At 42.6% G+C, this 13,038-nt stretch overlaps 1 protein-coding gene across 21 annotated transcripts in view; it reads left to right on the top strand.

Moving 5' to 3' along the window:
• DAB1 (DAB adaptor protein 1) overlaps window positions 1-13,038 on the top strand; it is a 1,141,854-nt gene that overhangs the window by 1,004,034 nt on the left and 124,782 nt on the right. The window lies entirely within an intron of this gene.

Here is a 13,038-nt window from a genome sequence, read left to right on the forward strand (position 1 = left end):
TTTGCGTTATCCTTTCCTCCCCTTCGTCCTGACTCCTATTAGGATGCCATAGGGTGGGAGGAGGATAATTCAACAGTAAAAATGGGTTTTGAAGACAAGTTACTTCTGAATAATTCGCAGTAGGACAGATATTTGTACACCCATGTTCATAGCAGCATCATTCACAGCAGCCAAAAGGAAGAAGCCACCCCAGTGTCCATGAGCGGATGAACGGACATAGAATGTGGTGCATACATCCAATGGAATGCTATCCTGTGGGAAGAAGCAAGCAGGTTCTCGCACCTGCCAGTATATGAATGAAATTTGAAGACATTATACAAAGGGAATTAAGCCTTATTAATAGCAGGGTCATGTTGCGTTTATCTTGGGGTCTTGAATTCTAAGCCAAACATCGAGGCAGAAAGAAGGCATTTTCTCAAGGATACCACTTATATCAACATATCTAGAGAAATGAAACTCATAGAGACAGAAAGGAGATTGGTGGTTGTTAGGGCCTGCAAGAAGGGCGGTACACGATGAAGAGTCAGTGTTTGGCAGGTACAGAGTTACAGTTTGGGAAGAAGAAAATGGTGCTTGTGACGGATGGCTGGGGTGGCCGCACAACAGTGCGAATGTACTTTATGCCACTGAACTGTACCCCAAGAAATGCTTATCATGGCAAATCTTTAGTATAAAAAATCAAGGGGCGCCTGGGTGGCGCAGTCGGTTAAGCGTCCGACTTCAGCCAGGTCACGATCTCGCGGTCCGTGAGTTCGAGCCCCGCGTCAGGCTCTGAGCTGATGGCTCAGAGCCTGGAGCCTGTTTCCGATTCTGTGTCTCCCTCTCTCTCTGCCCCTCCCCCGTTCATGCTCTGTCTCTCTCTGTCCCAAAAATAAATAAAAAACGTTGAAAAAAAAAAAATTAAAAAAAAAAAAAATCACTAGTGATACTAAGTCCCCTCTTTGGGTTGCCTACTGTATACTAAGCTCATATGAGTCACTTGACATACATTATTCAGTTTGCCCTCACAGCAGTGTTATGGGAAAATAATAATAGCTACTTCACCAAGCACATAATATGTGCCAGGCATTGTTGTAAGCCCTTGGTAAGTAACAACTCATTTAATCCTCACAAAGTCCCCATTGTTCTCTGTTTTGTACTTGAAGATATAGAGGAGAGAAAAGTGTTGAGTAATTTATTGACAGTAAGTGTTGGTGGAGACAAGATTAGACCTCAGGTAGTCTGGCGCACAAGTCTTTTCACTTAGCCTCTATACCTGTTATCTCTCAGAATAAGTGACTTTCCCAAGTTACCCAGCCTATAGGAGGCAGAAGTGGGATTTAGCCTCCTGTTGGCCCCAGTCAATATCAGGGCAGCTGACCTCTGTATTAAAGAGAAAGGTGGGCTTACCTGGGGGATGCCTTGGGAGAAGGGAGTTTAGAATGAGGGCACAAACACAGGTAGTAAAGGAGCTTGAATGCAGCAAGATTAAGAACCTAATGAAAGCCTCTCCTGCCTTAATAAGAGTATGACTTCTGTAACCAGGGAAGCTTTTCCTTCTCCTGGGTAGGCCATAGTTTGGAGACCTGTGCTCAGGTTTGAACTTCACACTTGAAAAAGGACATAGGCAAATCAAGGAGTGCAGGCAAGTGTGGAGTGAAGTAAGCCGGACAGAGGGCAGCTAAGACAATTGGAGGACTAGAAAATATGTTGAGCCAAGACTTCTCAACACAGGTGTAGCCTCATGGGATCCCGGGTGACACACAAGAGTCAGAGAGCTACAGGCTTGTAGAAACTTGTAAGATGTCATTGATCCCTTAGCATCTTTATTGGAGGGAGACAAGTCATGTGAGTCAAGCCTGACCATGAGATTTATATGTCCTAATAGTACGTCATCATCTCTAGTCTTTTCCCAATATCCCGTCTGCCTGCTACCATGACAGCTGGTATAACCAAAAGGGCAGGAGTGAGGCAGAGTATCAGATAATTCATCTCGTCCAGGGGCCATATTTTAGGGCATTGCTGTTCCATCATATCACCCACCATCACATAAGCTGTGCTCAGATCATTAAAATCCCAATCACCAAATTTTAACTAGTGAGGAGAGGTAGTTTATATTCTTGACCTAGATCTAAATCCTCAGTCAAGGGTGGCTAAACTGGCCCCAAAGAAAGAGATCACCAAACTCTGTAATGCTATTTTTGATTCTTCAGCTGGATCCCAATCCTTATATGAGTATGTTCAGTGAAATCATTATTTCAGCTCAAAGCCATTTGACTTTGTGGAAAAATGTCAGATCCCTATTGGAAAATCAGGGGGAAGGCAGAGCTAAATGTTTTCTGTCTGGCTTACTTCACTCCAGTCCTGTTTGATTCACATTAGGCTCCTATAGCCTCTGGCTTCTGCAAACTTGTTAATAAACCTCCACACAAGTCTAGGGAAAACGAGTAGAAAGGACTGAACATGTTAAAGCCTGAAGCACAGACAGTAGGGATCAGGACACCCCATATTAATAGTGCTCATCTCTCTAAAGAGCTGTGTAATAGAAGAAGGAGCTGACTTGTTTTGTGTGATCCAATAAATAGAACCAAGATCTATAGAAGTTTCAATGAAGCAATTTTGATTTCTGAGAAAGAAGAGTTTTCTACCAGTCAGTTAGATGGACCACCTTCTGTGCTGGTGGTCCAGATGGTGAGTTCACCATCACTTAGGGGATATTCAAGCAACAACCATAAGATGGAGAAATTGTCAAGCAGAGGATGAACCATTGAACAGAGTCACATCTAAGTTGAATCCTGAGACGTTTCAAAATTCTGTTTCTTGGGGCGCTTGGGTGGCTCAGTCAGTTGAGCTTCTGACTCTTGATTTCATTCAGCTCAGGTCATGATCCCAGAGTCCTGAGATCAAGCCCTTGGGCCCGTAGCCCATGTTCAGTACGGAGCCTGATTAAGATTCTCATTCTCATTCTCTCCCCCTCTCCCCTCCCCCCTGCCTCTGCTCCTCTCCCCGCTGGCACTTGCTCTTTCTCTTCTCTCAGAAAAAAGGAAAAAAAATTCTGTTTCTTCCTTAAAGTCATCCCTGTTGATGTAATTTATCTTCAGATAAATGGAGGTTTTTCAAAGTCCATTGGAGATATGAGCAGGAACAGTTTACTAAACCTCTGTTGCTGCCCAGCATGGGACCAACTGAATTGTGCAGGATAAGAGTTTAAGTGAAGTACTTTGTCCTACATATCAACGAAATGGAAAACTGGGTTTTTGTCATTTGGAATGACAAATTTTCGTTGTTTATCATATCTAAAGTATTCCTGCTCAAGCTGACGGCATTTTTTTTTCAAACCAAAAAAAGAAACATTTGCAGAACGTGACAATAGCTAGAATTTTAAAATCCAAAAGCTGTCAAAAATGTTTTGATCCCAATTAAAGAGACCCTTTGCAGCAATTTACACGTTGTCTTGAATTCCAAAGGGTTCTTGATCCCAATCCGTGTATGAGTATGTTCTGTTTTATTATTAGCACGTTGCAGGGAATAAATCAATATTGAAAAGCTGTTCATATTTTCAGATCTCTAGGTATTGATAATGTGTCAGAGGATCCGTGAGAACGCAGGAAATGTCATATATAAACTCATTGTTATTGGTAACAGTAGAAACGGTAGCAAATCAGGAGTAGAAGTGGTTTTATGTCAGCATTACTAGGTTCTCAAATCAGACCAGTGAATACGAAGGCAGGAGCCATGTCACCTTCATTTCACAGATAAGGAAACAGATTTGGGGAGTGTCTCTGACTTGGCTGTAGACTCCGAACAAACCTTCCCACCTCAGATCTTTCTTCCCAGAGAAACTCATGGACTCTCTCTCCTGATTCCATAGAGATTCCATAGTTTTATTCCATAGAATTATTGTAATTTTATGCCATAAAAAAATCATAAATATTGCAGGACCCCGACAATACATCTCTTTCTCAAAAGAGAGGGCGGTCATCTGCATCAGCTTTTCAAGGTGATGTAACATCGTGTTGCCATAACCACTTGTGAATTTTGCTTATTCATTTGATTTAGCCAACACTTATTCGGCGCTGTTACGTGTGCCATTTGAGGTACATTACGGTAATTCTGTGAGGTAGGTGCCCTTATTATCGCCATTTTCCAGTTGAGAAAACTGAGCTCCAAACTCAGCCACACAGTAAATAAGTAGCAGAGCTGATATTCAAACCCAGGTGGTCTGGTCCAGAATCCTTGATGCCGGTAAGATAGCACGAATGATAGCATACCTGCCTTTGTCTGGGCTGCTAGAACAAAAATACCATAAAGGAAGTGGCTTGTAAATAGCAAACATTTGTTTTGCATGGTTCTGGAGGCTGGGAGCCCAATATGACGGCCCCAACAAATTCAGCGTCTGGGGAGAGCCCATTTCCTCAGAGATGGGGCCTTTTCTCTGCATGTCCTTACATGGTGGAAGAGGTCAGGATGCTTTCTAGAGCCTCTATCACCAGGACACTCCTATCATTCTTGAAGACTCCACTCCCATGGCCTAATCACCTCCCAAAGGTCCTACGTCCTAACACCATCACATTGAGGGTTAGAATTTCAACACATGAATTTGGGGGAGGGGACACAAACATTCAGACTGTAGCAATATCAAATTTTATAAATGACATTCTTTTATATACATTAGAGCAGATCCAGTATTCTCTCTGCTTTATTGTCACCATTATTCATTTTCTTTCTGATGACCTTTCCTGAGGGAAGGTCCAGGGAGTGCAGTTACCGCTGGAAGAGTCTTATGGATGGAATGTTGGCAGTGTGACCGGCCTGTGGTTAGGCACGAGCGGATGCTGTGGCACGTGATGCTGTGTTTCCTGGGGATTCAAAGATGAAAGAGACGTGGCCCTTGCCCCTGAGGTGTTCACAGTCTGGTTTGGCCAGGCTCACAAAGTGAGCTGACAATTGCGAAGAATTGGGGAATGCAGTAGTCGGTACTCGGGAGATTAAGAACAAGCTTTGCCTAGAATATTTAGGAATTTTTCACAGGAAAGGACACACTGACTTGGTAGCGGAGGAGTAAGTTAGGACCAAAAAAACCCAAACAGTATTTATAAATGCACAAAGGTCTTAAAGAGAAAGACACGTGTGTTCAGTCTTCCCTGTAGAAAGTAAGTATTGAGCACTTGTATAAACCCACAGATGAACAAGACAGTATCTTTTTGTTCATCACTGTGGTCTACCTAGTTAGCATGACTCCCACATAGTGGGGGCTCAGTAATACTTACTGCACAAAAAATAAAGTGACTTAGTGATTAAGAATCAGCAAATCTACAAAGGGTAACTAGGGCATAGCAGGGGAGAGGTGGAGTTGACCCTGGATTGAATATTGTCCCTCATAATATAGGGGAAATGGCGTTTTAAATGCAGTGGTTGTGCTTAAAATTTAGGGCTGATTTAATAATTTTTTCTTCAGTGAAAACCAGATGCCACTTTATTTGTATCTCATCAAAATCAGGACTAATCCTCCTTCAGTTTGAGTGGATGTTTTGCCAGGGTTTGGGGGGAGCCCCTGAAGGAGAGGAGGGGAAAGTCGTCCTGGGGAGGTAGACCGGGAAGAAGATAAAGGGGCTGTAGATTAAGATGCTGTGACCTGGGAGTCTGTGGGGGCATCCCTGTCACCCTGGGAGCCACTGGAACAGTACACAGAATTCTCACAAGACTACTTACAAACTAGCCTGTAAACAGGACCGTATGGTTTACAGCATGCTTTTGTGTATCCTGTCTCATTTGACACCCATAAATTCCAGAAGGTTTTATTGCCCCCTTTTACAGATAAGACTACTAAGGTACAGGTAGGATAGTGGCTTGCCCAAGGCCATTATGTGTAGCTAGAACTGAATTCAAGTTCACATTTTATAATGCCTGAGCTTGTTTTCTTTCTTTTACTCCAGGGATTCTCCACTTCACTGGTTCTTTCCCTGTACTGAGTGTTTCGGCACTTTATGTAGGCATTATGCGGTTATGACTTTTGGGGGAGAAGGTAGTAATGCAGGAATTTTTTAGAAGCCAAGGACATTAGACATTCTACAGAGGACAGGCCAGTCACACACAACAAAAGTGTTCCTGTGCTATACAACTTGCAAATGTCTTACGATACATTCCTGTAGATAACAAACCTATTTGTAATTAAATGAATCTAAAACCTAACTCTACAAAAAAGCAAAAGCATTTTTGTATCATATCCATAAATACTGAATTTTCCAGAAATGTAACTAAACAGCAAGAGAGATGTACTTTGTTTCGTTGGAACCCCATCAAGAGTTGTTCATCGTTTTGGAAAACCATACCATTTAATGCTCTTCATGTCTGAATTACCGACATGGCACTGATAACCCAGTTTCAGGTATACCTGTCATGTTCACTACAGCTCAACTTATTTGGCCCTTCCTTAAAAATGTCACATTTCAAAAAAAGAATGTCAACAATACTGAATTGAACACCTCTTAAGCCCAAATTTATTCATTATAAGAAAATGTAAACATACAGCAGTGTTATTATATTCTTCTACTATAGTTATAACTGAGCGTTTGTATGTAGACATTCACATTTTTTTTCTTAGAAATCATCTTTAATTTCTTTGTTATAATTTAGGACATTTTGATGTGCTTAAACTTTGTGTAGACAGATTATATAATCGTTTGCAGGTAATAAAGGAAGAATTACAAAATATTTATTATAAAAAGAAGGTGTTTTGTCAGACAAGATTAAGAACCCCTGTCTAGACCATGCCACCATTTTCATTGGTTCATATACTCATTCATTCATTCATTCATTCATTCATTCATTCCACAAGTGCTTATTGGGTGAAAGGGGAATTCTTCTTGGTGGATAGAGATGAACCAGCCTGAAACCTTTCCTTTGAGGAACTTCTGGCCCTGGAGGTAAGACATGTATAAATAACTAAAAGCTCAAAGCAAGAGTAATGAATATAATAAGAGAAAGATGAAAATTACCATGAGAGTTTAAAGGGAAAAATGATTTCTTCCCTCTGAAAAATATATATGGAATGATTTAGAAAGAAAGGGCTGAACCTTGAAAAATGGGACAGGATTTGAAGTTGGGGGTATTAGAGGACTAGTGTCCAGGCCAAGGGAATTATAGGCAGTGGTTCCTAAGCCTGGGTGTCAGGAAAGTCATGAAAGAGGGTAGGCCTGGGGAAGAGTGAGATGTCAGTTTTTCTAGATCTGCGGATGTGTAATTGTTGTCAACGAGAGAGAAAATGGACGAGGTAAGCAAGGGCTAGACTGGAAGGCCTGGAAGGTCTGACTAAAGGGTTTCGGTTGAATCATGCCCATTATAGCCTCAGTTATTATTCACTGTACTCTGTGTCCCTGAAGCTGCTCTAGATATACAGAGAAGTAGGTACAGTGATTCTCGGGCCACCCTTAGTTCTGAACATGCCGTTGTGTAATTCAGGAAAAGGTGCCTTTATTTAAGACTCATTGCCAGTTGCCGGGAAACTGTTGCTATAATAAGTATATTCATTTTTGATGACTGTACTGTGCCTTGTTCCCCCGGAAGCTGCCCAGCTGTATGTGGCAGATCTGGGAGTATCATCAATGGATGAGCAGAATGCTGGGGGTACCGTCTTGCTGTTTCCCGCACACACCACGTGCTGCCCAGCTTTCGTGACTTTCTCAAAGCAACCCCTCCACTCATAATGTCCTTTGCCCTTCTTCACATAGTAAGTTTTTCAGGGTCCGATAATGTCAACAGTGATATGAACAGCAGCACAGCACAACACCTAGAATGATCAAGACCTTTCTCTGGGCCAAATCCTTCCTTAAACTAAGTGCTTTATGCATTTCATCCTCTGAGCAGGATTCATAGCGGGTCTGTCTGAATCCACAGCCCACTCTCCTTGCGAGTGTGGTGTAGGCAAGAGAGAGTGGACAGAGGGGAAAGAACATGGATTCAAGATCCAGACTGTCTTGGATTTACTCCTGACCAGTTGTGTGATTGTGAAGCAATTTTTCTTAATGACCTTGTGCCTCTTTCACTCATCTGTAAGATGGGAATGATAAAAGTACCTATATCTTAGGGTTGGTGCAAGATTAAATGAGGATTTCATTTAATCTCTTAAGACTTAGGACAGTGCCTGGTATCATACAAAGCTCTAGATGTTAAATAATATTATATTATTACCCGCATTGCCCCTTCTTTGGTACGGACCTCCTTATATCCTCTTAGCAGAATTAAGAAATCCTTTTGTAATGCTCCTACAGCATCCTCTGCTCACCCTTGTCATAGCACACCATCATGCTCCCATCACACTACCCACGACACGAGGTACCTTGTCTCATCCATTGTTATAACTACAGGGTCTCCAATAAGCCCTGGCATGTGACAGAAATGCTAGTGGGACACTGAAGGAAGGAGGGAAGGCAATCAGGGAGGAGTAGGACAAAAGGGAAGGAAGGAACAAGGTGATAATTGAGAAGTCAACTTATAATGAAATGCTGATCACCTGGGCCAGATTGTGGAGACAAAGATGCTACATACTGAAGATGCTCCTTTTACCATGCAGACAGTGAGTACAGAAAGACCAATGTACACGGTTCAGAGTTAACCCAATCCTAGGATGTCATGGGTGGAAGGTCCCTTGTACATTGACTAACCGACTCATTTACAAGTGAAGAAGCCTAGAATGCAAAGAGAAGTGATGCCTGGCACCTTCCAGCAAATCGTAGGCAGGGCACCTGGGATCGAGCATCCCTCAGGGCTCACCGGGGTCACTCTCTGACACTCACAAAACAGGAAGTAGGAAATGTCCTCTTTCTTCCCTCTGCCTCCTTACTTTGCCTTTCTTTTCTCTGACAGTCTGTCCCGTGTATACCGTCTCCATGTTCTCTGCTCCTTCGCTTCAGTGTTCAGGCTCCCACGTGCCTGACAGCAGCCCCAGATCCATTTTAATATCAAAGAGATTGAACATCTAAGGGGAAAAATTGGCTCTCTGTATGTTTAGTGTCTTGTTGGATAATATTGGGTTTTAATTTATCACAATAAAGAATCAATTTATAGCTCAAAACCAACGTATTTTTAGAAACTGGTACTGTGAGGAAGCTGTCTGCGTAAGATAATTCTGACAGGGCATAATTCATGACAGGGAAGAAAGGATGTCCCTGTTACCCTGGAAAGTGAGACCATCAATGTTTTTGAGCAGATTTGGTAAACCCAGAAATGTAATATCTTTCCCTTAATGGATCCTTTTATCAATGTTAGTCTTTAAGGAGGTAAAGAGGTGACATTTTCTGTGCTACCTGCATGTGCATGACCGGTCTCCTTTCTTTCAGTCCCCCAAGAACTCACCTAAAAGAGTATTGTTGTTCTCATTAACCAGGATGAGAAAACTGAGGCACAGAGAAGTTCAGGGACTTGCACAAGGCCAAATATCAAACCAATTGCAGAGCTGGGAACTGACCCCAGCATGGCACAGTGGTAAGGCCCATGTTCTTTCCAGTTCCTGGTGTTGGTATTTCTCCCCTTCACGGGTGTAGTTAGGGCCTCTGGTAAGTACGTGATCTCTCTTTGCTCTCCAGTGGGGGAAGTCAGACTGTGTTGAAGGTTGTCATCATGCAGACCGGCCCTGTGACTGAAGGGTCATCAGCCCTAATTTGGGCTTCTGAAGGGATATTTGAGCCCCTGGTCTCAAAGTTGCAGAGCCTAAATATGCACTGTGACCTTGGGTATGGCTCATCTCCTTGCTGTCTGGGACTCCCTTTCCTTACCCGATGGTCATTCCACAGACTTTTAATTAAGGGTCCAGATAGTAACATAGTGGGCCATATGGGCTCTCCCAACGATTTAATTTTGCCATCCTACTGTGAAAGCCACCTCACACAATATGTAAACAAATGAGGTTGGCCGAGTTTCAATAAAACTTTGTCAAAGTAAGTTTCTAGTTCATGAGCCATACTTTGCTGACTGTGTTCCGGATGATTACTAAGGAGTCTTGTAACTCTCTCTGACGCCATGATGAGCCCTATGGGAGAGCAGGTTGAGCACAGCAGATAATCTCTGGCTCTTCCTCACTGCTCTTTCATGGCTGACTTTTGGGATGGGATGCAGAAGTGTTTGTTACAAACTTTGAAGATAAATATTCGGCTCTGCGGAATCGTATCACTTATTGCTACCATTTGTTGAGCACTAATTGCCAGACACTGTGGTAAGTGCTTCCATATATTTTTCTCATTGAATTCTTACAGTCCATCTGTTCTATTTTATTACCATTTTACAGATGAAGTGACTGGAATTGAGGGAGGTTAGGTCACTTAACCAGGACTACTCTTACGTTTTTGTCAATTTATTCATCCAGCAAATATTCACTGAGTACCTACTGTGTGCCAAGCAGTATTCTGAGGGATGTGCATATATGGGTGAATAAAAGGAAGGTCCCTACCTTGTAGAACTTGTGTTCTAATGTGGGGAGATGGAGAGAAAGCAATAGATACATGTAAATCATATATTCTGTTAGAAGGCAGTCGGTGCTATGGAAAAGGAAAGAGTAGAGCAAGGTCAGGGCATTTCCCTACTGCACTTTCTTTGTCCTCGCAAAGGGGCCTGTGACACACATGCATATTGTAAATTGCCAATATTAACGTGCTCTGGGAGCTTCCTGTAGTTTTAAGGGTCAGCTGAGTAATGGAGAAAGACACTTCTGAAAATTCTCATGCAAATTCCAGAGGCCGTTACATTTGAAAAATCAGAGCTGTCCTTTTCGGTGTTTCTACTTTTATTTAGATGGCTGATTGCTTTCTATGGGGTCTCCTGTTTATTGTTTTTCTCTCACATGCATTGCTTTTAAATTTTAATTTAAAACACATTTCCGTGACTATGCCATGGTTATTTAATAGTTACTTCTGTTTTTACGAAGACACTCCTTACCAGAGCCGTTTGTATTCAAAGGGTGATACTGTAATTAGGCTCAGCACTGATGTGATGGTTCTTTGTGCTTCTCTGGAGTACTTCTCAGTGGTGGCGTCACGCAGGGCAGCATTCATAGTTCTGGGAACAGTAAAGGAATGTGTGTCCTAGGAAGTGAGAGACTAGGTCAGGGTGGGAGCCCCACACAACCTCCCTTGCAGGGGAGAGCGTTCTGTCTGGGGAAACATGCACAGGAGATCCTGTGGGCTACATGACCAGCAGCATGGAAAGAACTCTGGGTTTGCTGTGAGAAGGCCTGAATCAGAATTGTCACCCGGCTACAGAAGTGCAGGTTGAACTGTAATGATAACAACAACAGCAACTACAATAGTGACGCTAAGAATGATGACACTGTCATTTGGGATGTCATTGTAAGTGCTTTATATACATCTCCTTTCATACTTTGATAAATCAGTGAATCTCTTCCCCGCTCAGTGTTCTCCTCTGGAGTATGAAAGTAGTAATTAACTAGCCAATCTGGATAACAAGCCTGCAGAATAGAGGTATTATGTCTTGTTTGTAAAAGATGACACAGAGTTTTGGAAAGGTGCAGTAAATTGCCAAGATGTCTCAGTCAGTAAAGGGTGCCCTGTGCAGCACAATATGTAATACCACCCCGGGGTTGTTGCCCAAAATAAGAAAGCGGGTGTGTGAGTGGTACAGCCTTCCATTGATGGTCAGATGTTACCTGGAACAAAACCCTTCAGTATTCAGTGATATTCTGGTATATTTTTCATCATTTGTGCTATAGTTACTGAGTGTGTGTGTGTGTGTGTGTGTGTGTGTGTAGCATTACTAATATGGATCTAATGTCTTCACGTTTTTATATCTTATAGTCATTCTTTTCTTGTACCTTTCCCCACTTTTCTATATGTTAGGAACAACCATGCTAGGCATTGGCATTCCCTGGTTGCTTGCCAATATGAAAAGTGGGGGGGTAATTAAATAAAGAACGAAAACGTAAGACTGTGAGTATTGAAGTCAGGGCCCGTGATTTAGCTGTTCTTATATCTCCCACCTGTAGCACATAGTAGATAGCTGCTCCCAGTAGATAGTTGGAGAATTGCGCTGAATTCCTCATTGTTGAGTCCAGCAGCCTCTGATTCACCTCCTTGTCTATCTGTGTCCATCTCAGACCTTTGGCCGTTGTGGGTGGCATCTAAATTCTATCAGCAGTTAATCTGCCGAGACTGAAAATGGGATCTCCATCTGCTCTGGTGGAGGGCTTCAGTGAAATAACCCATTTTACTCAAGCCACATCTGTCCTTCTTGTGGCTTCTTGAACTTCTAGATGCATAGGAGGTCACATAAAATGTGTTAAAAGTTGCATGCAAGGTATTAAATCTCACCTTCTAGTGTTATTAATGACCTTAATGCCTAGGTACTTTGTTTCCCCCCATTTTTCTTTATCTTTCCCTGCACCTCATATGCCTTTATCTTGCCCATCCCTGTTCTCCAGTGCTTGTATGTGTGAAAATACGTCACTTTTTTTCTATTGCCATAGACATTTCCAAGGACATTATCAAGTACCCCACCATATATAAGATATAAAGTATAACCTGCTATAAAAGAAGTAAAATATACAAATTGAGGGGAAGGTAAGATCTAATTAGGGGGAAGGAAAGGAACAAACATTTATCGAACACCTATTGTGTGTTTACCCCTATAGTAATATTACAAGTTCCTGGGAGACAGAAACCATTGCCTTCTTCTACCCATCCTCTGCTCTGCCAGAGCAGAGATTTCCCAAAGGGAGGGAGCCCCTTCAAAGACATGGGAATTTTGATGCAGGGCACCCAGGGTCTTGGCACATGGATGAGTGCGTTTTGCTCCAAAGGATGAGAGAAGGTTAGCAGAGCTGTGAGGTGGTGAGGGAGTGCTGTGTGTGCCTTGCTGAGTGAATTACACACACGGCCTCCTTCAGTCCTCACATTCACACTGTGAGCTGTAGGTGTTTCTAACGCTATTCTGCTGGATGGAGCCATGAACCTTGGAGGTGGAGAAGGATAGAGGTGCTCTGTGCCCTGAGGACAGAGGCCAGTGACTTCACAGTTTTGACTTGAGCCTGGGGCCTCACGGTCTGCTGACCCA

The sequence above is a fragment of the Neofelis nebulosa genome, chromosome 2 (assembly GCF_028018385.1).
Source record: "Neofelis nebulosa isolate mNeoNeb1 chromosome 2, mNeoNeb1.pri, whole genome shotgun sequence".
In the NCBI taxonomy this organism is placed as follows: domain Eukaryota; kingdom Metazoa; phylum Chordata; class Mammalia; order Carnivora; family Felidae; genus Neofelis; species Neofelis nebulosa.